General features: G+C 37.2%; 1 protein-coding gene across 1 annotated transcript in view; it reads left to right on the top strand.

Moving 5' to 3' along the window:
• Window positions 1-12,386: 12,386 nt before the first annotated feature.
• The window catches only part of LOC131056070 (probable acyl-CoA dehydrogenase IBR3), a gene marked incomplete in the record, with an annotated part of 256,769 nt that continues 243,152 nt past the window's right edge, over window positions 12,387-26,003 (top strand). Inside the window, 1 exon segment of the mRNA XM_059216575.1 lies at window positions 12,387-12,577.

Here is a 26,003-nt window from a genome sequence, read left to right as displayed (position 1 = left end):
TAATTTTGGAGGTATTTGCCTGCACCCATGCCTTCGTAGTGGCTACCACCTTCTTTACCTCCATAAGTGCTTTTACATCTACTTCTAGAAGTGGTGAGGTTGAAGGTAGGTTATCGTCCATCTATACATCTAGGGGCTTGATCATCTCTACCAATAGCTACTTATATTGTTCCAGTTGTGCCTTCACCTCAGAGTGAGAAGTGTGTTCCTTTTCTATTATGCTTCTCACTACACTAGTAGCAAGTTCCAATGTATCTAGCTCTACCCACTTGGTCTGTTTACCTAATTTGACCTGTGACACCTGGTATTTCGAGGAGTCTTGACCTTCAGCTTGTGTTGGAACTGCTACATTAGCAATCACTTCACCAGAACCTGTCCTCGACAAATGATGCCTTATCTTTGCCTTCTTTGTTTTTTGTGGTTCTTCAGTGATGGCCTGTTGCAATGTGACCTTTGGCAACACCACTTTCCTTTTCTTCTCAAAAGTGAAACTCAACCATTGTGGCGTGTCCTTATCTTTATCACTTTCATGAGGCACAATATTGACAGTCACTATGTGTACCTTTGACTGCTCTTTTGCTTCATTATTCTCCTCTTCTTATGTTTGCTTAGGTTTTTGAATTCCTTAGGTTTTTAAAGATAAGGACATGCCACAATGGTTGAGTTTCACTTTGGTGCAATTCTCCTAGCTTGTCACTTACCTCTTTTTCAAAATCTTTACCCTCTTTATCTGTGTCTGTTTCTTGTACTTCTCCCCTGACAGCTATTTCTTTTAACAAATTCTCTTGGTCTTTCGGAGTTAAGACCAATCTTTCATCTTGGGAATCCTCATATTTATTCAATTCTTGTTCTTTCCCAACTGGCAGCTTCCCTGGTAAATCTTGCTTATCGACGTCCATGGGATCCCTCAGTGCCTGCTTCTCAAACCTAACAAACTTCTTTTCTTTAATCTTGGCCTTCTTCTGCACTGGTTGCACCATTGGTTGCTCTTCCTGCTGGTCAAAATCTGACTCAATGTTGCAAATGATTACCTTTTTTTATAGCGGGAATCAATACTTTGGTTAATGGAGGTAATGTTGATGATGTTGCTACAAAAATATCAGGTGGTGTTGGCAGAGGGGTTGTCATAGGGATTGTCATGGTTGACGTCAAAATTGGAGTTCATGTGGTTGTTGTTGGCGGGGGCTGAGTAGATGCACTTGTCGTATCAGGAGGAGGTTGTGTACTTTCATCAACTTTCCCTTGTTCATCTTCCTCCTGAGTGCCCTCTCCTAGAATTTTCCCAATTTTTGTCCTAATTGGATGTACCTCTACCAATGGCACAACTCCTAGCCCTTCTCTCACTCCAAAATCTACAGCCTTTTTCAATAATTCTGACCTTCTCATTTGCTCCTTGACTTTCTTCAATAGTTCCTCAATACTTTGTTCGAGTCATGCAGCTTCATCTGGGTCAGTTGATGTGTTCTTTCTGGAACCAGATCTTGTCCTGTGGGCATATTATTTGTGGACCCTTGACTCAGGAACACCAAAAGATTATTCCTTTTGCTTCCCCTTTGAAGCGCTCAACCTAACCCTCAAGCTCAGCCATTGTCTAGTCCTCTCTATAACATTTTGGGTTACTTAATCTATATCTACCTCCTCTTGCCCCGACTATCTTATTGGAGAGAGAGGCTTTTTATCAATTTCCTACTCTTTATATGTTGGGTCTAGTAATTCACTATGAACTCCGGGGTAGACAAAACATTAGAGCCTGGAACTTCGGGGTTCCGGGGTGGAAACAAGTTTAGAACAATAAAGTTCGGGGTTGACTAGTTAACATGGCTCATTCGGGATGGTTTAAATGACGGCCCAAAAGATGGTCTGAAACTCTGGGGTGGAAACAACATGGCTGTAAACATTCAAGAAACTTCAAAACTCTGAGGTTTTGAGATTCTGAGGTTGGGGGGTAATTCATCATAGAAGGTGGTTCGGAACTTCAAAGATTCGAAGTTCCAGGACGAAGGCGTGACCCAAAAAGATCAACCTCAGGGTTCCGAGGTTTGAAAACCTAGGGCACATTGGAAGATTTTTTAAACACGCAAAACGAGGAAAACCAAAAAGAAAAAATCTATGCTAAAAAACTAGAAAATCTAAACAAGAAAACACAAAGAGGGAGGAAATCAACCAACCTAGCAGAAGAACTCCTATGAAAACTCGGCAACACGGAGGCATGAAGTCGGGAGATCACAGCCGCGAGGCTAGAAAAACTTGAGTGCACAAATGAGCTTTAAAAGGTTAATTTCACGTATTTATACCCCCTGATACTTCGTCTATATGGTTTCCTTAAACATGACCTCAGGAGTCCGGGGTTCTGAGGTGACAACAAGAAAACCAACAACATACCTCGGAACTCCGGGGTTCCGGACTTCCAAGGTCAAAAGACAAAAATAGACAAAAACTCACCTCGAGACTTTGGGGTTCCGAACTTCCAAAGTGAAAACAAAACAAAACAAGCAGGGCACCTCTGGACTTCGGGGTTCCGGGGTTTCGAAGTTGACAACAAACAACAAAACAACTTCGGGACTCCGAGGTTCCAAAGTGACTAACAAAAAAACATGAAGAACTCAAAATTTTGAGACTCCAAGGTTCCAAACTTCCGAGAAACAAGACAAAAGCCTACTTCAGGATTCCAGGGTTCTGAGGTAGGACTTCAACCGAAGCAAAGAACACCTTGGGACTCTGGGGTTCTGGGGTGTTAAGGTAAAAAGTAAGCAAAACAAAACTACAAAACAAAAAGAAAGGGGACCCATATTTTCAAGACAAGGAAACTAATGGGGGTAGGTATGCAGGGCATAACACATCCCCCCTTTGAGACCATTCTTCATTTGAGGTGTTGATTAAGACAAGGAGATTTGTTGTGCAAGGCCCAAATTTGGCTTAGTCAGATTAAGAACTATTTGTTCACTTTAGAAGCAAGAGATCAATATGAGGAATTGAAGGTAGAAAAGCAGAGAAAGGATGGGATGAAGGAATAGATGACAAGGAAGAGGGGGCGTTCAACGAGGTCGAAGAATGGCAAGAAGTCTAAGAGTGCAGTGGAGATGGGTGTGTCTTCTAGCCATGAGAAGAGGAAGGTGAGTGAAGCATCCATAGAGAGGTAAAATTATTTGAAGGATTAATACACACATTGGATCTTTGAGTGTAGAATTTTTTCTAGCAAAAGCTTCACCATATAAATTTTATGTTACTTGTGGTATTACTTACTTTCCATAATGATGTTGAATATGACATCACATATTATTTGCAGGTTATATTGGATAATAATTTTTTTAAGATTTGGATACACTTTGTTGAAGTTAATATTGCATAAGCTTCGCCTTGATTTCCAACAATATCCCCAATCCATGACTTTTGAAAGTTTCTTTTATACACATTTATCAGTGGGGAGATGTGGGAATACTTATAATGAGGAATGATGAATGAATATCCTTGAACTAGATCCCCTACTTTTTGCTACGTTATCTCATTGAGATTATAGGTTTGGATGTGTTGCTATTTGGGTACATTGTAAAAGTTACTCTTGACTCTTGATTCTTGGTGTCTTGTGTTGCTGTGAATAAGGTATTTTACCTAACTATCTCACTAGTAGATTCTACTCATATGGTAAGTTTTCTTAGGTCCTAAGAATCTTTATAGAATTCTTAGGTATTATGTGATCTTTTCTTATCTTAAAATTAACTCTTGTGTCTAAGGTCATTTAATATATATCATGTCAGTTGTCTCATTGTATAACATTAAGACGCATGCCATGATCCTGTCTAATATTATATTTCAAGCAATCCTATATAAGAAAGGTACCGCATGCACATTTTGTAAGTGAAGGAGTTGAGAAAGTACAACTTCTGAGATCCCAAGAGCATCTGCAAGCAAAATACCTATCACAAGAGAAGATTGGAGACAAAACACAAAAAAGACTCCGAAGAAAAAGATTATCATTCAGAGAGGGAATGAAAAAGAAAAGTTACAATACAATCCTTATGACAGGAGAATAGAAACCCTAAAGATGTGCAACCCTAAAGAAACCCTAAAGGGATAAAGAGTATTTAATAGTTAGAATAATTATTAAATACCTACAATATTATTAAATGCCTAAGTTTAGCTTAAGCGTAGAGTATAATGGACTAATAATTAAATAAATAACTATTAGCTAATACAAGATAACTCTAACACCCCCCCTTAAGATGAAATTAGGGAGTAGCTAAAAAACCTAAATGCAGGAAAGCAAAAAATGCAACTACATGAAAAAGGCAAAATTTGAGTCCCGACAACAAGGCTTGATGAGGTACCCAATCACAACCAAATCTCTATGAAATGGAGAAATAGAGAAAACCACATGGGAAAAAACTCTACTCCAAAAAGAGATGGGAAAAGCATGCAAAAAAAAAATGAAGGAAGGAAGGCCTTAATGAGACCCCCCAAGGACAACTTCCTTCACCCTAAGCATAAAGCGCAACTGAAGATAGTGCAAAGATGCAAAAGGTTTAGTGAAAATGTTAGCAACCTGCTCCTCTGTAGGAATGTACTCCAAGATGAGAAAGCCATCCCAAATCAACTGTCTGATGAAGTGCATGTGAAGCTCAATGTGTTTAGACCTTTGGTGCTCCACTGGGTTGCGGGAAAGGTGAATGGCACTCTAATTGTCACACCAAAGAATAGTGGGACTATCAGGAGGGAACCCAAACTCAATCATCAACTGTCGGAGCCATAAAACCTGCTGAATGGCTAACATCATTGCTCGGTACTCAGCCTCTGTAGATGATAATGCAATAGCAGACTGCTTCTTGCAGGACCATGTGATAGGACCAGAACCAAGGCAAAAAACAAAGCCAAAAGTAGACTTCCGATCTTGAGCATCACCAACCCAATCTGAGTCAGTGAAGCCAACAATGTGAGGGGATCCTAAAGTATAGTGAATGCTAAACTGTATATTGCCCCGAATGTACCACAAAATATGTTTGGCTGCTTGCCAATGGCTCTCATGAGGATCATGGGAGAACCGATAGACAAGACTAGCCGCAAAAGAAAGATTTGGGCGCGTATGTGTCAGGTACAACAAATTGCCAACCAACTGCCAATATAAGGTAGAATCCACGGAAGGTGTAGAACAAGTGGGATACAAAACAACACCTTACTGAAAAGGTGTGGGTGCAGGTTTGCAAGTAAGCACGTCAAATCTGTGAAGCATATCAAGAGCATAGTTCTACTGAAGTATGGAAATCCCATCGGAAGACTGAATAACCTGAAGACCCAAAAAATAGTGCAGAAGGCCAAGATCTGTCATCTCAAACTGCTCCATCAAGGCTCTCTGAATATACTGAATCAAGGAGGACGAGCTACTGGTAATGATAAGATCATCAACATAGAGCACAAGAATAACTATATCATCCCCCTAATGCTAAATATATACTATGGGATCAGAATGACAACGTGAAAAGAGCATGGAGAGCAAGAAATAGTCCATCTTCTCATATGAGGCCCAAGGAGCTTGTTTGAGACCATATAATGAACGTCGAAGTCTGCAAAACAAAGAGGAATCTTGCACAAAACCCTGAGGCTACTCCATATAGATCTCCTCACGAAGGTCTCCATGCAAGAAAGCACTCTTCACATCCATTTGAAAATTTCCATCCTCGTGAAGCTGCCAGAGAAAGCACAAAATGAATAGAATTCATCTTGGTGATAGGAGCAAAGGTCTCGGAGTAATCAATACCCTCCACCTGAGAAAACCCCTTCACAACAAGACAAGCCTTACACTTATTAATATAACCATCTGCAACATACTTGGTACGATACACCCACTTGCATCGAACCAACTTTCTTCCTTTCAGAAGAGTACAAAGATCCCAAGTATGATTCTTCATCAAAGAAGAATACTCCTCATCCATGGCCCTATCCCACTCCGGGTGACCTGTTGCCTCTGAAAATTTTTGAGGATCATTTAAAATGGCATGACTCAGAATACTATAACCGAATGTCTGTGCACAAGTACGATGAGTGTCAGAAGGATCACCTGTCATAGAACCAACAACATCAACTATAAACCGGGCCCACTTGGGCAAAGGTTGAGCAACGGGTGGTGGTGATGGTGGACCATCATCTGCATCATCCTCAAAGAAGGAATCCTAAAAAGATGAAGAGGGAGGAGTGGACCATGAGGGAGAAGTTGGGGATGGAGAATCCATCTGAGGAAGGCTCTCATCAAACTGGACATCTCGCCTAAACAAGACCTCTCGGGAATCAGGATCAAACAACCTGTACGCCTTAACATCCTCACAGTAGCCAACAAAAATGAGTGGTCTACTCTTCCTCTCCATGGCTTTCCTCTGAGCATTTGGAATAAATGCCCAAGCCTCACTACCAAAAACTCAGAATGAAGAAACATCAGGGTTGACATGGGACCAAGCCTCCTCAGGAGTTAACTGGCGCAATGCCTTATGAGGCATCCGATTCTGAATATAAGTGGCACAATTAATTGCCTCAACCCAAAAAGAAGGCTGCATAGAACATGATTGAAGAATACAATTGACCATTTCCCTTAGTGTTATGTTCTTTCTCTCAGCAACACCATTCTTCTGAGGGGAGTGAGGAACTGATAACTGATGCTGCAAACTATGTTGTGTGCAAAAATTTGTAAAAGCCTGATTCACATATTCTCTCCCATTATCTGTGCATATCCTCTTTATAGAAAGACCAGATTGCATCTCTACAAATGTCTTAAAGACTCGAAATGAATCAAAGACATCGAACTTGTACTTAAGAAAGTACACCCATGTACGTCTAGAGAAGTCATCAATGAAAGTGAGCACATACTTGGACCTTGAAAAAGATGGAGTCGAAAATGACATAAGATCACTGTGGATCAAATCCAAGGGTGCCTTAGCACAGGTGGCTCTGCCTGTAGGAAAAGGATCACGGTGATGCTTTCCAAGTGCACAACCTCGGCATACACCATCAATACATGATATCTGAGGGAGCCCAATAACAAGTGCTTGTGTGCTCAATTGTTGTAAGTATCTATAGTTGACATTCCCAAAACACTCATGCCACAGTCTGCTCACTGAATTTGCATGTGCTACAAGAGAAACACCTAAACCATATGGACTTTCAAAGCCATCAAACCGATATAACCGAGAATCAGGATCAACACTGCCAGTAGCCACAACCAAATCAGGATCATGGAGCTCTTGAATAACCACATCATATGGTGAGAACTCAACCATTTTACCAGAGCTAGAATGGCAAATCTAATAAATAGAGAGGAGGTTCGTAGAAATGTTAGGAACCAAAAGATCAACCTGAAAACAACCACCTGTCAACGAAACAAAACCTGAACCTGAAAGTTGTGTTGAGTCACCAACTGCAATCTATAAAGTATCACTGTGAGCAAGTGAAGTAACAAGTTGTGGTGAGTGTGTCATGTGGTGAGAAGCCCCAAAATCAATAATCCAAGTGGATGCAGAAGAATAGCTCGTGCAGAAAGAGCATGTCCTTTCCTAGTAGAAGAGGAAGATGGAGGCTAAGGAGTAGAAATATGATGCTGCTGCATGGCTGCCTCCAAAGCCTTTAATTGTTTCTAAGAGAGAGAAACTGGATGACCTTATTTGCCACAAAAACTGCAAAGTTCATTTGGTTTCTTCTTAGTCTTGGAGGAAGACTCACCAGACTTAGAAGAGTGCTCCTATTTGGGATAGGACTTCGGTTTGAAATCAAACTTAGGTGGTGGCTTGGAGGGATGCTCACTGCCAGCTGAATCCTTCTTAGGCTTCGGTTTCTGCTTCTTGTTCTCTTTAGATGTCTAAGCAACCGATTCTTTTGGATTTGATCCCGTGAGAGTGTCCAACCAAGATAGGTGAGCCTGCTCACAAGTCAAGTGATCACAAAACACATCAAAAGTAGGCATGGTGAAGCATGTACCCAATGCATCCATAGTAGAATAAAAGGTGGAAGCAAATATCTGATATGGACCTCAAAGCTTAGAGAGAATCAGGTAGATACACTCCGGGTCTGTCTTATTCTTACCACAACTGTGTAGGATAGATATGTTGGTTTTAAACTTGTTCAGAAAGTCCTCAATGTGAGGAAAAGACTCAGGTAACAAGGAAGAGAGCCCTGCCTCAATCTGTAATGCTCTAAACTCATTGACAATACTAAAGAGAGTTTCAAATTTGGACCACATAGCTCGAGGAGTGAGCAAACCATTAAGTTGAAAAAGCAAGCTGTCTGAAACATGTATGGAGATGACACCCATAGCCTCATCCATCTTATTGCGGTGCTGAAGAATCTCAAAAGGAAGCTGCAACAACAGCTGATCCGCATCCAAACATGACCACAACCCTCTTGATCTGAGAATCCTTATCATACAAGCTTTCCAGAGGTGATAGTTCTGGGATGTAAGAAGCTCAACTGAAGAATCTGCCATGTGTACCTGTACCTGAACCTGCTCTTGATTTTTTTAATTAAGTGATCTTTCAGACTAGACAGAAGATGCAGAAGGGTTTTTTTTGTTTTTTGTTTTAGTTTAGGTGTTGTTATTTTCTGAAGGAAATTACATAAAATAGTAAAAAATAACACCCCCCACAATATGTAAAACAAAAAACCAGTATAATCTGAGAGCCAGAAAAGAAGACAAGAGAAAAGAAAATGCGTTAGACACTATCTTGTGTACTTGATGATTTTTTTGGAAAAAAATAACTCCAAATCTTAGAAGGGCTCTCCAAGACCTTTCCGACACCTATTCATTTTCCGAAAATGGAGTCCGTTTGCCCAAGTTATGGCTCCCAGAGTGCAGAAAAGAGCACTGACGTGGATGGCAGAAAACATATACCAGATGAAAAAATCAGCAAATCTCACCTCTAGATCTGAGTAAAGCTCGAAAAGAGCTTTTTAGTGCTTATTCTTTTTCAAAGAATCAACCCAGTTTGCCCAAGTTAGGACAAAAAAACCTCTCCCTTGTCAAAAAGGCTTGTAAGAGGAAGCAAGAGGAGGAGAGGTGGCTCTCTGGCTAGGTGGTGGTGGAGGGCGGGAGGCGACGGACAAGCGAGGTGCAACGGGCAGTGGACGAGCACGGTAAAACGAATGGTGGTGGCCCTGGACGGAAGGTGGTCAGGCGCTGTGCAGAGGGCGGCGGGCGGAAGGCGTAGGCGGAGGCGGTGGAAGACACCGCCTGCGATAACCGCAGAGTTGGCCGCGACGGTTTAATAAACCACCAACGACTAGCAGTAATGGGTGCGACCTGAGCACGCCGTTAAAAGGCCCAAAAAAGTGCTTTTATTTTTATTTTTAATTTTTGCCTCAAAAAACGTGCATGTAAGGGCCAAACTCAAAAAAAAAATTCCCAGAGCTAAGGTTGTCCAAAATAGACAAATGTTATATGAAAATGGGGGTTTTTGGGTGTTTTGAGTTCAATGGTGAGGTCTGTTTAAGCTCAGAATACCCAAAAACAAAAAAGATACCCCAGATCCAAACTAAAACCTCTAAAAAAAATTGAAACCCTTGCCTTCAGAGAAAATCTTCTGAAAAGAAATCAGGAACAAGCAGCAGCAGATGTACACTCTGATACCATGAAGAAGTTGAGAAAGTACAACTTCTGAGATCCCAAGAGCATCTGCAAGAAAAATATATGTCACAAGAGAAGATTGGAGATAGAACACAAAAAAGGCTCTGAAGAAAAAGATTATCATCCAAAGAGGGAATGAAAAAGAAAAGTTACAATACAATCCTTATGACAGGAGAATAGAAACCCTAAAGATGTGCAACCCTAAAGAAACCCTAAAGGGATAAAGAGTATTTAATAATTAGAATAATAGACTAGAGTATAATAGACTAATAATTAAATAAATAATTATTAGCTAATACAAGATAACTCTAATAGTAAGTCTAATGTCAATGTAATCCAGTGTGTCCACAATCAAACATTATTTTTCTTGTGTTTCTCTCTTGTAGAAGGCATCTTTTGGTTTTGTAGGTGATCCTAAAGGATTGTGTCCATTGTGACTCTAATATCGTATCAAAGCTAATAATGATGAAAAGTTGATCATGTGCACTTCACAATGGTGCAAGCCATTTTTTATATGGTGTAAGTGTCATTAATTGCTATTCGAATCAAATATTATTTTTTGACTCCCAATCTCACAAATTTTTATCATAATTTTTTATTTTCATGATTCTTGTGGCATTGATAAGGTGATAAGGAGCCCTACCAAGCCATCCATGCACCTTTTCAAGATTCTATCCTAGGTACATTTTATTTATTTTTTGCCATATTTGCATTTTGAAGGATTACTTGGACATGCAATTAGTACTTCACAAGGTGTTTATTTGATCAAATCACTTCATTTGCAACATATATCATATTATGGAGTTTTTTGTTGTTGAGGGGCCACACTAGGAGTATCTACCACCACTTCCCCATCCTCCTCCATAGAGTCCAATTTTTTTTGAATGAGGAAGTGTTTTTCTTCCTCCTCCCCAGGACTTAGAATTTCCTCATTATTGATTCCAACTAAATTTAATGATGATTCTAATTCCAGTGGAATATCTTGATTGATTTACTTAACCAGAGTGTGAGACTCATGGATACCCGTCCCTGGGTCAACAGGGGAGCAAGGGTTGATATCTACAGAATTGAGTTTATCTAAATCGTGAGCCATATCAGATCTAAGGGCATCAATTTATTTTAGAAGGATCTCCAAGGATTCCTTATTTTTGTCATGGGGCACTAAATTAATATCTGAGTGTTCATGGAGGGAAGGGGTTGGGGGTTCCGATTGGGCACCCTCGACAGGTTCAAGCTAGAATCTACCCTTACCTTCATTAAATTTAACAATAATTTTAGGCCTAGAAATCTAAGGTTCCACTTTAACACGATTATCGTTCTCCATCTTTTAATTTTTTTATTAATATGTATGTTGTGTCAATGAATCCATCATAAAGGATTGGATTAATAGTCCAAGACCCTTGACCCAATATAATTTCCATTGGGTCAAAGATTTTGACATCTGGATTTATTTCTAGAAGCAATTTTATATGTTTATATTGGTCTTCTCTGTCAAGACCTTCGCATCCAATGTAGGTTCCCTGTTTATTACCAATGACTTCTAAAATTTGGGGGAGGTGGTATTCAATAGGGAGAGGGCCTAAATCCACCCATTTCCGCATCCTCCTCGGTTAAAAAAAGCAGGTTAAAATTCAGATACCATTCAATGCAGGAAAAACAATGTGCCTGAAATAATCTAACTTTGCCTGAAAGAATTTCGATTTTAATATCTGAATTCTTACATAGAATGAACAAAACATCATTTTCAAGATGAGAGATGCTTACCTCCCGCGAGAACCATGAATACCACTAGTCTATTGCCTCCCTGGCAGAGAGGTCCTTGCCGTTCCATTTGGCCAAAAGCCCTAATCTGTAATAAAGGTTCCACATAGGGTTGAGCATGGTTGATGAGATTTCAACAAAACATTTGGCCTTAGATCGCAAGGTTAAATCTGGGTTCGCTTTGTTAGATGAGAAAACCCTATCCTTTCCCAGAGGAACACAATTGACACTTGAAACTGGGGGAAATGAAGAGTTCCAGCCTCTCTTTGATAGATCCTGCCTCTCTTTGATAGATCCTGACTTTATTACTGTTTTGTTCATAAACCAATCTCCTCTTAGATACATTTGAATTGCGATGATTCCTCTGGCTGGGAGGAGCACATTTATCAACCCACCTTCCATTTTCAAAAACCCATTGAGGGAGATAATCACTATTAAGGTTTGGCTTAGGAAGAGGCACATAAGGACATAATTCCTTTATTGAATTTTGCCTTGGATTTGCACCCTTATGGATGTTGCTAGGGTAAGTTGCGCCCCGCCTTCGAGAAAACACAACTTGGGGACTGGTAAGATGAGATCACATAAGCTGCTCTCTCTTTCTCCTTTTCTTCTCTTTCTTGCTAATCACTTTGCCATTCCCCAGAGGTATCGCTGTGTGAGGGAGCACTTTTGGGAAGTGGGTATCGAAATATTCACATATTCGCTCGCTTTCATCCGGTTCTCAAAAATATAATATATTTATAAAAAAATAATATTAAGAATTTCTTTATTAAAAATAGATAATAATAAAATATAATTTTTTTTTCTAATAAATAATATTAAATGTATATTTTTATTTTATTATATTTTTTATTTTTAAAATCAATATAAATTTAAGTGGTTAGGATTAATTTAATAAATTCATATAGAAATACCTTCCGCATAATAATGACTCTTTAATAAATCATTAAAATAAAAATTGTTAATCCATTTGTACCCCTAATTATTGACTATCATCTATAATTTGTAATTCAATTAGTTACCAGATACGTCAAATGTGCATCCAGAGTGCTGCATAGACAGTACAAATTATATGGGCTTTTTTGAGGATTTCTTACGATAGATAAACATAATCCTTGGAACCTCAGTTCAAAATAGAGTCAACTGTATCGCTAATTCATTTTTTTCCCTGTCAAACCCACGATTCTTCTATCGCGGGCTGTAAGTTTCGAGCTTCAGCAGGTACGCTTTTAAATTGGCCCTTCTTGCTGCTATCAATAACACTGTAATATCCAAATATATAGTTTTAATTTTGCGTTGGGAAATATAACATAGATGCAGTACGCCCGGATTGAATAGCATCGAAAAAATATTTTGGTTGTTCTAAAACACGAAATTTATAGAATTTCATTGTTTTTAATGATTTGGATTATTTTTTTGTTTTCCCTTCTTGCCCTGTATTGTTTGGAAGCCATTGGATATAAGTACATACATGAATTCGCACATGCATGAAAGCAATATTGCCTTTTGTATTGAGATTTCAACTGATGAGCAATCTAATACTAGATTGTGATTGCAAAATGCTCCAGTCAAATCATAATTTCCTTGCAGAAAATTTGGTAGCTTTGTTCTCTCAGTGGTCATCTTGGCAATCTGACTGCATACATAACATTCTGACATCCGTTGACTTTCTCAAGATGATGCCATTGAGTTGAATGGTGCAAGGAAATTTGCAACAGTTGTGTGGGTTGCGTGAGACCTGTACGAGGAGCAATGGTATGCGAAAGTGTAGGATTGAATGAATGTTTTTAATAATGTCTACAAGGCCAAACAGCCTACCAAACAGCCTATGACAAGGTTGCACAAAGGTTATGTACAGCTGTGAGGATGGTAAACGCTTCCAGAGGGCTAGTGCAAAGGCCAATAAGGTCCATGCAAGGAAATAAAGCTGTGCTGATGAAGCAAAGTTTGCTCTAGTCCACCGAAATTGCCCAATGGATATACACAAATAGTAACAGACAACTGCGTGCAAGTCAAGCTTGTGTGCAAGGAACTAACAAAGCAAGAAATTACTTTTGGATGATGCCAGATTGCATCAACCTTAGGATGCATTTGCATCACATAGATTCAAAATATATTATCATAGCACTTTTATTCGAGGCAATGAAAAAATGAATCATAGCATGTTCAATACATGTATATCAATAGCGGAACTGTAGTGTCTAATTGTGTTTTAGTCTTGTAAAACTTAAGCTATTGTTAAATAATCAAATTCTATTTAGTATTAGTAATACTATTTATCAATGCTTTGAGTTCACTAGGGTTATAACTGGGGATATGACAAGAGGCCGCTGATCAAACTGTCACTAAGGCATTAGTATCTTTAGTCAAACCTGTAGAGAGCCGACAAACCAAGAAATTGAATTTTGGAGGTTTTGAAGTTTTTGTAGTTGTGGGAAAGGTTGAAATTGCAAAAGGATGATGATTCGGAGTCATGATAGTTGCGAAAGAGTCATTTATTGCACAAAATGATTTGTATATGCCAAAGTATTGTTGGGGTGGTGAAATGAAGGTTTGATGGCATGGGCATGCCTAAACAAGCACCAGAACCTGCAAAATCAGGAAATTAATAATTTACTTTATGGAATCGAATTGACTTGAAAATAAGGGATGCAAAAGCACATTAAGACATACAAACAAGCCTGAAGCAGGAGAAGCTAAAGAGTTTAGAGTTGAAAACTCCAATTAACGCAAATAGTATGACAAAAATTGGCGAGGGGGAAAAGTGGTTAGAATAGTTCCAAACCTTGGGTGACAATGTACAATTATGTAGAAAGGGTTTGAATGTACAAATGGGCAAGCTTTCAGGGGAAATTGACTGGTTTTGATGAAAGAGGAACACAGACAAAAATAACAACCATTGCAATAAAAGCGACAACAAAGGGAAGATTCACTAAAACACATAAAACTAGGTGAATTGTAAGAAAATGATGGCCTGGCTTTGGATACCCTAGGCAAGTAATTCTTTGGACTGATGATTTATCACTGTATGTGCTGTAATACATTGATCCTCTTTAATGTTCTCAGCTTTTAAAAACATAGACTCAATTTGCACAAGAAACACAATGAACAACCAAGCAAGTAACAAGTTGCAAATGGTGCCATTAATTTCACGTGCACTAGTTGCAACTAGCCATTGGGTTTTGAATACATTAGATTTAGTCGTGTATGGTAAATATTGATATTGTGTTGGTTAAATTGATGGTTTAGAATCTAGATACACTTGTCGCTAAATTAATGGCTACTAACTGTATTTGGATAGCAGAAGACAACTCATTCTATTGGGCTTAGGCTTTATTGAATCCAAGTTGCATCCTTGCTCACCAAACTATAAATTTAAGGTCAAGAATAATATTAATCCATGCTGGATGATTAGATGGCCAACCTCACATTGGGGTAGGAAGTTGTATAGTCAATTGTACTAGAGCATTCCATTACTCGATTAGGATAATATTTTAATGTTGATATTCATAATGATGCTTTTCCAATGAGACTTGAGTAGTACACATGCGACTCCTCACTGTAATGTCCCCAAGTAAATATTACTTCTATATTCTAAATGCAAAATAAAAATAAAAAATTGAAATTAACAAAATCACTTAATTTATTAAGTGTTGAATTGAGTACATATTATTAGTGTAGTTATGTTGACCTTATTACTAATGCAATTTGGAAAGGGTCATGATCCTGAATAGGTTGCTTTGATACCTCAGCACAACGTCTTCCCTCAGGGTTTTTTTTGGATCCAAGCGCATACCTATTTTGGGATAACACCCTCAAGGATTTTCTAGGGTCGCTGATCTCTACCCATCTCGGGATGAAACGTTCGGTGGTTTTACACAGGCCTTTCCCTATCCATCCATGCACCCCCTCCTGGATTACATTAATATTAAATATGTAATTGTAGTTTAATTGTCACTTATATATTTGTGAATTGATTATATGATTTGATAGATTGCTTAATTACCAACTTAAGAACGTTGTCGATTGATTAAGATAAATAGACATTTATATACATGTTACACATAAGAGGTTGATTAATTTATAATTGTGATTATATAAGAATATTGGTATTCTGGAAGTTGTTGTAATACCTCTGTTCATTTTTATGATTACAGTTGACTGTGAATTATAATTCTATGCCATAAGTTGTGCTTCTTGTTTACTTATTAATTAATATAATTTGCAGGTGTTTATTTCAATTAATTGTATATATCTATTTGTTCTATTATGATGGTAGTCGTTATTTAGAATCATTGTAATTGCAGGTTGTAATTGCAGTCAATTATGAACTCATACCATAGACATGTTCTCTTGCCTCAGAACATACATACCTGGTTAAGGCCTGAGCAGAACTGGTGGTATAGGATGGATGCAAACTGTAAATTCTTCAGCAGTTATCTCTGCCCCTTTTTTTTGTAATCCCCTCTCGTTTATCATGATGACCCTGTTTATACAACATTGGATGGATGCCTCCGTGGTCATGACTTTTGCGAATAGTCATGCTGACTGTATACCGTTTCATACTTTACACCGCAACAGCAAATCGATGGATTATAACTAAGCGCTTACCATAAGTCGTTTCACGGAAATGATTATAAATGGTTCTTAATTGATAATCGGTTATATGTGGATATTAGCCAATAAAGTGATATCAGTGTTTATGGATTGATAAACATATTATATAATACAAATATATTTCATATAAACATAAACATGTGTATGAAGTAGTGTCAGATAGTACATACGAAATATACCAACAACATAATATATTTATTATGGCAAGTTTAATTCCAAGTAGAATAAATATATATATTAAATTCATGTATACATTTTCTACTGTAATACATTTTATACAATAAGGTATGTAATTTGAATATTCGGGCAGGGATATCACAGTCCTCCCCTCCTAAATTTGCTTGTCCTCAAGCAACTTAAGGTTTGGGTGTTCGAAGATTTCCGCACCTTCCCATGATGCGTCCTCTTTTGGTAGACCCTTCCACTTGATCAAATATTCTGGAATAGTCTTGTTCCTCAGCTTCTTTTCCCTCATGCTGAGCACTCATTATCTGGTTCTAAGATGAGTTTCCCTTCGTCATCTAGAGGGGGCAATTCCTCACATGGCATAATTTGTTGGCCAAGGACCTTTGGAAGACATTATGGATCCTGCTGCTCTTGGGCAATTCCAATTCATAGGCTACTTCTCCAAGTTTCCTTAGGATTTTGTAAGGTCCGTAGAAACGTGGTTTTAGTTTTTCTGTTCCACTGGCTTTAATAGATCCCTGTTTATAGGGTTGTAATCTTAAGAATACCCAATCTCCAACTTCAAAAACCCGATCAGTCCTGTTTCGGTCAGCGTAGATTTTTTGTTGGTTTTGTGCATGGTGGAGGTTATCTTTGAGTACTCTCATGATGCCCATATTTTGTTGCACAAAATCCTTGGCTCCTGGTACCTTGCTTTCTAAAAGGATCAAACCTCCGACAGAAGCCTCACAACTGTATAGTGCCTTGAGCGGACTCATTCCAATGGATAGATGATGTGTGGTGTTGTAACAGTTGTCACCGAGGTGTAGCCATTTCATCCATGCATTCTGTTGTCCTATAACATAGTTCCTCAAATAACCTTCTACCTATAAATATGCAATTTTCGTCTGTCCATCAGTTTGAGGGTGGTAACTTGTGCTAGGTGTCAGTTTTGTGCATGTCAAACGGAATAGTTCTTGCCAAAACATACTTAGAAATCTGCTATCTCTGTCACTAACAATGTTCCTTGGCAGTCCATGTAGTCTAAACACTTCTTTCAAGAACACTTCTGCAACTTGAGGTGCTCTGTATTCTGTAGATATAGCCATAAAGTGGGCATATTTGGTCAAACGATCCACTAGAACACTCGATGGTTTTACACAGGCCTTTCCCTATCCATCCATGCACCCCCTCCTGGATTACATTAATATTAAATATGTAATTGTGGTTTAATTGTCACTTATATATTTGTGAATTGATTATATGATTTGATAGATTGCTTAATTACCAACTTAAGAAAGTTGTCGATTGATCAAGATAAATAGACATTTATATACATGTTACACATAAGAGGCTGATTAATTTATCATTGTGATTATATAAGAATATTGGTATTCTGGAAGTTGTTGTAATACCTCTGTTCATTATCATGATTACAGTTGACTGTGAATTATAATTCTATGGCATAAGTTGTGATTCTTGTTTACTTATTAATTAATATAATATGTAGGTGCTTCTTATTTCAATTAATTGTATATCTCTATTTGTTCTATTATGATGGTAGTCATTATTTAGAATCATTGTAATTGCAGGCAATTATGAACTCATACCATAGACATGTTCTCTTGCCTCAGAACATACATACCTGGTTAAGGCCTGAGCAGAACTGGTGGTATAGGATGGATGCAAACTGTAAATTCTTCAGCAATTATCTCCCTGCCCTTTTTTTTGTAATCCTCTCTTGTTTATCATGATGAACCTGTTTATACAACATTGGATGGATGCCTCCTTGGTCGTGACTTTTGCGAATAGTCATGCTGACTGTATACCGTTTCATACTTTACACTGCATCAGAAAATTGGTGGAATATAACTAAGTGCTTACCATAAGTCGTTTCACGGAAACGATTATAAATGGTTCTTAATCGATAATCGGTTATATGTGGATATTAGCCAATAAAGTGATATTAGTGTTTACGGATTGATAAACATATTATATAATACAAATATATTTCATATAAACATAAACATGTGTATGAAGTAGCGTCAGATAGTATATATGAAATATACCAACAGCATAATATATTTATTATGGCAAGTTTAATTCCAAGTAGAATAAATATATATATTAAATCATGTATACATTTTCTATTATAATACATTTTATACAATAAGGTATGTAATTTGAATATTTGGGTAGGGATATCACACTCACCATGCACCTCGATAAAGCCAACTTTCTGTAATGTCCCCTTTTTGAAAAAGGATTTAATAACGAATAATAATAAAATTAAAATAAATATAATTAACTTTTAATTGAGTTTAATGAATTGTCAAAAGGCATGAAATGAAGAGTTGTGACTTCCTCAAACATGAGATATAAATTGGAGAAGAGTTCATTAGAAAGGGGATATGGAGAAAAGAAGAAAGGATGGAGCATGTTAATCAAGAAAGAGTTGATGGAAAAAAAAAGGAATGGGAATAAAATAAGGGAGTGACTCCTTCAAAAAGCAAAAATTATGAAGGGTTGTGCTCTTTCAAAGGGTGGTGATTGTGTAAGGTAGTGACTCTTTCAAAGGGTGGTAATTGTGAAAGGTTGCGACTCTTTTAGAGGGTAGAAATGATGAAGAGTTCTACTCTTTCAAACAGTGGTAATTGTGAAAGGATGTGATTTGTGCAAAGGGCAGACATGATGAAGAGGTGTGACTCCTCCCCCACATTGGAAGATAAAAAGGGTAGAAGGTTTCGTTTGAGGAGGACATCCAAGGGAGATCCATTTGGAAAATAATTTATTATTCTCAAAAGGCAGCAATGATGGGTGGTGACTCAATCCTTATGAAAGGTGGTGACCCTCTTATTGATAAAGTATAAAGGAGAAATCATTCCAAGCTTTCAAGGATGCCTTATCAATCATCTCTCATGAATCCACAAAAGCAATCATAAATTATCAAATCAAGCAAACAATCAATCATCAAATCACTCTATCAAATCAGTATTCATTCAATCATCATTCACCAATATATAAAACCAGCATTCTTTACAACATTACTCATCGACCATCTAATCAACAATCACTTAATCATCACTCACCATTTTCTCAAATTATACTATCAAAGGAATCAGATTGCCAATTCTCCAAGATATATATGTTAGTAATTTATCTATTTGATTTCCAGCAAGCAATCACATTTTTGGAACCAATGTGAAACATATGATAGGGAGATGCAACAGTATTTGTTCCCTCATCAAGTACGCCAACCCCAAAATGAATGTGCCAATACTTGGGGCCAAGGGGCCGAATGACTCGGAGGTCCATTCTGTACCCTTGGGCTTGATTGAGGAAGACAGGCTTCTGATGCCCTATCATGCTTTCCCATCAAATTTCATAATATGGTTTTCTGTTGGGAATATCTATGAAAATGGGTTTATATGCATGCATTTAGGATATTTTGTATTCTATAGGGATTACCTATGATCATAATATTTGATGTTAATTAATCACAATTTTCTCCAAGTTTTATATCAATTGTTTAATTTATTTATAGAATAGTCCTTGTAAATAAATTGTCTTGTTAGAATTGTTATTTTTGGGCAAAAATCAGGTATATCCCAAAAGGGGACATTACAATTGGTATCAGAGCCTTAATCCTACCAGCCTGCAGGAAACACCTACTTTAACCATCATTCAATTAGGGTTAACTATTCAGCCCTCTTTTTAAGTAAATCAATATTTAATTTTCATCCCATATATCCTTTTCCAAGTTAACTAGTTGGCATAAGATACCATTCACCAGTTAAACTTAAAATTCAACATCATCCAAGAAGTTGATAAATACATGGATTACTCTTCAATCGTACAATCTATGACTTTAATATTCCCATTACAAAACATATATTCTCATTGGCTAATTTCTTGCAAACTTCTTGAACCCTGGGATTAATCAAAAAAAAAATCAAGTAGGCCAACCTTACACTTCCTATGTACTGGGACAGTCATTAATTAAGTACTTAGTGATTGAGAAAACCTTTACATCAGTTGATTTGGAACTTTTTGCTTTAGTACTAACATTTTTAATGTGTTCCTTTGTCATGTATGCTTTGCGTCTTGTGTGTATGCTTCATGTCTGATTTTTTCTCAGCATGTTTACTCCATGTCTGTTTTATTATTACTTTATGCTTAACAATTATTAAATGCCACTTCCTGGTAGTTTTTTTCCACTTCTTTAAGAAGCCATAATCTTGCATCCAAATTAAAATGAAGTGCATGTTTTAGACCATGTAGGCCCTTCTTCAATCTGCAAACCTGAGTCTCACACGCAGGCACTTCAAAGTCCCTTGCCTTATCTTCCTCCTCAATCAACCCATTAAGAATTGCAGTGACAACCTTATGAAGGTACAGGTGAATAACTTATAATAAGCCTGAGATTCACCAGAAATGACAGTGGCAAGACACTAGTAAAAGCAATATAGGAGGTTGTTGAACATAACAATATCACTTTTCATCCATACCTTTGTCAACCTAGAGAATGACATAGAAACAAGAATAGTTTGGCTTATGCATCTATATCCCAAGTAAAACTCAGAAATGTCAAATAATGCAAGTTTCACTCATGCAGAAAAAAACACATTCACGAGGTTTTTGTGTCCCTCAAAATTATGTCCAACACAATATTGCTCATCTCCAGGATACTAATCCATCTTTGGGCTTCAGCAATTTTCTTCTAAACAAAGTGACATTGATTTTATCTGTAATTAAGAATATAATGTCATAATGAAAATCTGTGCAAGCATGATTTAAATTGATCTTAGCAAAGACTTCTGAGACAGAAAATCTTGAAAAATCCACAATTTTCCATTAAAGATGTCTTTCAAGTTACTACAGGGAGGAAAATAAATGTCCCAAACACATAGTTCAAATACATAGCTTTGCAAGCTTATGCCCAGAGATAATTTGCTGTTATATAAAGCATCATGCATTGAATACAAGCATCTACTATAGGGAAGATGTTGGGCATTGCTAAACTGTTGTAGCATGAGGTTCCTGATGCAATCTTGGACCACTTCTTTCCAGCAAGACAATCTCCCATTAATCTTATAACTTCAAACATTGTTACACATATACAAGATTTAAAGGACAGTCATAAAGATGTTCTAAATAGTCATGAGAGTGTTTCAAGTGCCCTACAAACCTAAGTTAACAATGGATGAGTGAAACAAATTCAGAAACATGCAAAGACATTGGAGAGCATGTGGAGGAATATTTACAAAAGTATAATGCAAACTAAAACAGTCATGAAGCTAAAAGACTGTGATAGGTATAGGAAAAAATTGCAAAGTCAAGTGTACAATGAACAGAGTTTAAGTGAACAAGAGGATAGTTGGATACAGGTTCCTGCCATACTCATTTTGAAGGTCAAGTTCATTGTTGTGTATGACATTTAAGACATGGAAAGATAGCAGCCTGTATGAGTATGATTATAGTCATGTCCTAAATCATGAAAAGTAAGGCCATATAATGTATGGATGAGACAAGTATTGTGGAGTCCAAGTATGAAAATTGTTGTTGCATTTGTGTTTTCAGGGTATTAAGAAGCTATTCAAGGCAGAAATCTAAAATAATTGCCTTCACTGTGGCCATGGTGGGCCTTTGTTGCTGTTGTAGTTATAATAATGAAGTTGTTGCAAGCTGTCATAACATTGTTTGAAGTATATGGATTCTATTGCGCATGCTGAAGTTACAGCTACAAGAAAAGCATACAAATCCAAGTTCCAGATAATTGAGTTTCAGACAACTTGCATCAAGTAGAGAGCAAGGAAACATTAGCCACTTCTCAACCCATGTCTACACTGAAAAGTCATGCATATAGGAAGATTGTCCACTAAGGCAAACACAGTGAAGAAAGAAACATCAATTATATGATATATCAGAGTAACGCAGTAGAAGCTAATAACAAGGAGGATTCAAGGATTACAAATCTCCAAGGGTTGACCTTCATATTGGCAAAGAATTCGGTTGACAAGATTAAAACCAATCTTGGGCAGAGCAGACTGTAATGTCCCCTTTTTGAAAATTGATTTAATAATAAATAATAATAAAATAAAAAATTTAAAACAATTAAAATAAAATATAATATAATTAAAATTTAATTGAGTTTAATGAATGGTCAAAATGCATGAAATGAAAAATTGTGACTCCCTCAAACATGAGATATAAAATGGAAAAGAGTTCATTAGAAAGGGGATATGGAACAAAGAAGAAAGGATGGAGCATGTGAATCAAGAAAGAGTTGATGGAAAAATAAAGGAATTAGAAGAAAATAAGGGAGTGACTCCTTCAAAAGGCAAAAAATTATGAAGGGTTGTGCTCTTACAAAGGGTGATAATTGTGAAAGGTTGTGACTCTTTCAAAGGGTGGTAATATGAAAGTTTGTGACTCTTTTAAAGGGCATAAATGATGAAGAGTTGTACTCTTTCAAAGGGTGGTAATTATGAAAGGATGTGGCTCTTGCAAAGGGCAGACTTGATGAAGAGGTGTGAATCCCCCCTCACATTGGAAGATATAAAGGGGAGAAGGTTTCATTTGAGGAGGACATCCAAGGGAGATCCATTTGGAAAATCATTTATTATTCTCAAAAGGCAGCAATGGCAGGTGGTGACCCTTTTACCAATAAAGTATAAAGGAGAAACCGTTCCAAGCATGACTTATCAATCATCACTTATGAATCCACAAAAGCAATCAGCAACTATCAAATCAAGCAAACAATCTGTCAACAAATCACTCTATCAAATCAATATTCATTCAATCATCGTTCACCAATATATTAAACCAGCAGCATTCATTACAACATTATTCATTGACCATCTACTCAACAATCACTTAATCATCACTCATCAATTCCTCAAATCATACAATCAAAGGAATTAAATTGTCAATTCTTCAAGATATATATAGTAATTATCTATTTGATTTCCAACAAGCAACCACATTTGGAACCAATCTGAAACATATGATAGGGAGATGCAGCAGTACTGGTTCCCTCATCAAGTACACCAACCCCAAGATGGATGTGCCAATACCTATGGCCAGGGGGCCGAATGACTTAGAGGCTCTTTCCGTGCCCTTGGGCTTGATTGAGGAGGACAGGCTTCCAATGCCTTATCACACTTCCCCATCTAATTTCATAATATGGTTTGCTGTTGGGAATAACTATGAAACGGGTCCAAATGCATTTAAAATATTTTGTACTCTATAGGGATTATCTATGATCATAATATTTAATGTTAATTAATTACAAATTTCTATAAGTTTTATAGCAATTGTGTAATTTATTTTTTATAATATTCCTTGTAATTAAATACAACATTGTAAAGACAATAACAAGAGGGAGCAAAAACAGTCTTCAAACTAACTACAAACTAAAAGATAACTAAAAGCAAAAAATTGCAAGGCATTTTGATGAAACAAAGATGGGTTAACCCAAAGTGGGGAAACCTAGTTAAAAAAGGATGGAACATGCGAGATCAAATGGATGTCTAAAATTTGCCCAAATATATAAGATAATTGACTCACTTCCAAAGCCAAAAAAATTGAGGATGATAGAATTCCAAAATTGGAAGATTGTTTCTAATTTGTATAACTAGAAGAGGATTCACACTTGTTGCTAATTGTGAAGGTAACCATACAAGAATTGATGGTCTCTTGTAGAAGGTATTAGACTAAGAGAGGCTAACTAGTGTAGAGATTAGAATTCAACTCTACTAAAGAAGATGTCTCCTTTGAGAGTCCAATTTCCTAATACACTCTAATAAACTAGATATTGCTTGACAATCTAATTTATCTAATTATAATTGGAAATGTTAAAACTATTACAATGCTTTCTCAATACAAATTCCCAATTACAAGGAAATAACTGAAATAACAGTTTTTTATGTATAAAACTATGATCTAGTGACAGTAGGTATAGAAGCTACAAATATTGGAGGTCCTTTTGTGACTTGCCTTGGTCCTTTGGCATGAACACTAGCACTTGGTGTGGACTATAGCATGACACGTCGTCCCATTCGGACATATGATAGTGGTCCACAAAATATTGCAGAAATCTATATCTTTATAGATCACGAGGCAATTGGAATGCAAAGTACAATGAAATAAAATAACAAAAAACACCAAATGGCAAAATAACAAAAACTATCCAAAAGAAAATTATAGAGATCACTTATTTCATCGAGGCTGTGAAGAACTCTGAGAAACTTGCACATAGGAAGACAAAGAAAAGTGTTGGGGTGGTTGTTTAGGGGCTTGCCTCAGTCAAATCCCCGTTTTGGTTTTCCAACCTCAAGGGACAACCAGATGGATAGATAAATGATAGAGCAAGTTACAATGCTACAAATGAAAAGATAAAATAAGAGATATACTATGACAATATTAAAATATCAAAGCTCCAAGTACAAATTATGACAATGGAGGAGATATAATTAGTCCAACATGAAAATCCTTCTTGGAAGCTGCTCCAATCTCCCAAGGATTGTCCTTTTTATATCAATGTTTTGTATTCGGTCAATGTGGTGCAAGTTGGTTGCATGCAAGAGCTCGTAAGAGTGATATAACATGGTGAAAGCTACAAAAAATGCAAGAGAGCAATATTGCAGAGAGTGTGAGTGAGAGGTTAAATGAGATTATGCTTCTTTTCAAGAGGGGAATGTTTTTACAAACTTAGAAGGTTTGGCTGCATTTGTAAGACCTGATTTGACTTACATGAGCATTACATTGGAAAATTCTAGGAAATGTAATGCTCCTTTGGTCCGTTCAATCACATATTTTTGCAGGAGACTAGCATGCTGTGCAGATGTTCATGTGTAGCACTTTGGAAAATGGGCCTGAAAAATTGTTGATAAAGTATATTTTGATGTAGAGCTAATATTTCCATGTCATCATACCAAAAATTCAACATTATCTTTTATCATGCTAAAGAGGAGGTTTCATGTAATGTAAAATTGCAGGTGCATGCAATTTCCGACACTATAGCTAGATTATTTTGGGGTTGCAAAGAGTAACACCCAAAAATTCTATTTGAAGCTCTCCTAATCAACGACCCTTATATTGCTAAAAAAAAGTGTCCTTACTATGTGACGTCTTTACTACTTTTACTATATGTTTGTAGCTTAGTCTCACGGTTCTTATTTTGCTGAAAACAGCTATATGTGTAATATCACTCTATTGTTTTCTACTTGTTTTTAGTTCTACTCTCAATCTTCTCTCTTTGACCAAGTTTGTTGGAAACATGGTTGTCATTGCACCAAAAGGTTGACCTGTTAATGCCCGATACAACTGTGAGACTTAATGAATCCACGGGAGGCGGTTAAGCCATGTTGCAAACCCGAGTGCTGCACTGCACAACACAAGGAGACCAAGGGCACGCACCTTGCAACAACCCCCCCCGCAAGTGAGGGGTTTGAACTTGTGACCCAAGCTCTGATACCACTTGTTGGAAACATAGTTGCCGTTGCACCAAAAGGTCGACTTGTTATTGTCCGATACAACCGCGAGACTTAATGAATCCATGGGAGGCGGTTAAGCCATGTCGCAAACCCAAGCGCTATGCTGCACAACACAAGGACCAAGGGTGCACAAATTGCAACAAAGTTGTCTTTGATGCAATTTGTTTTGGTCATGGTTTACATGTTAATATATTTCCTTATTGAAATGAAAAAAATTCCAGCTACTTGTGAGCTGGATGAAGACTACAGCAGCTTCTAGCACCAGCTAGCTCATCCTTATATTGAAAACTTTATTTGCTGATTCTGTCTGAAGTTCAAATATAATTCAGACAAATTCATTAAAAGGAAATAAAAAAATGTATGGCATC

Source organism: Cryptomeria japonica, chromosome 2 (assembly GCF_030272615.1).
Source record: "Cryptomeria japonica chromosome 2, Sugi_1.0, whole genome shotgun sequence".
In the NCBI taxonomy this organism is placed as follows: Eukaryota; Viridiplantae; Streptophyta; class Pinopsida; order Cupressales; family Cupressaceae; genus Cryptomeria; species Cryptomeria japonica.
Note: the sequence above shows the minus strand (reverse complement) of the source record. Positions and strands in the feature narration are given on the sequence as shown.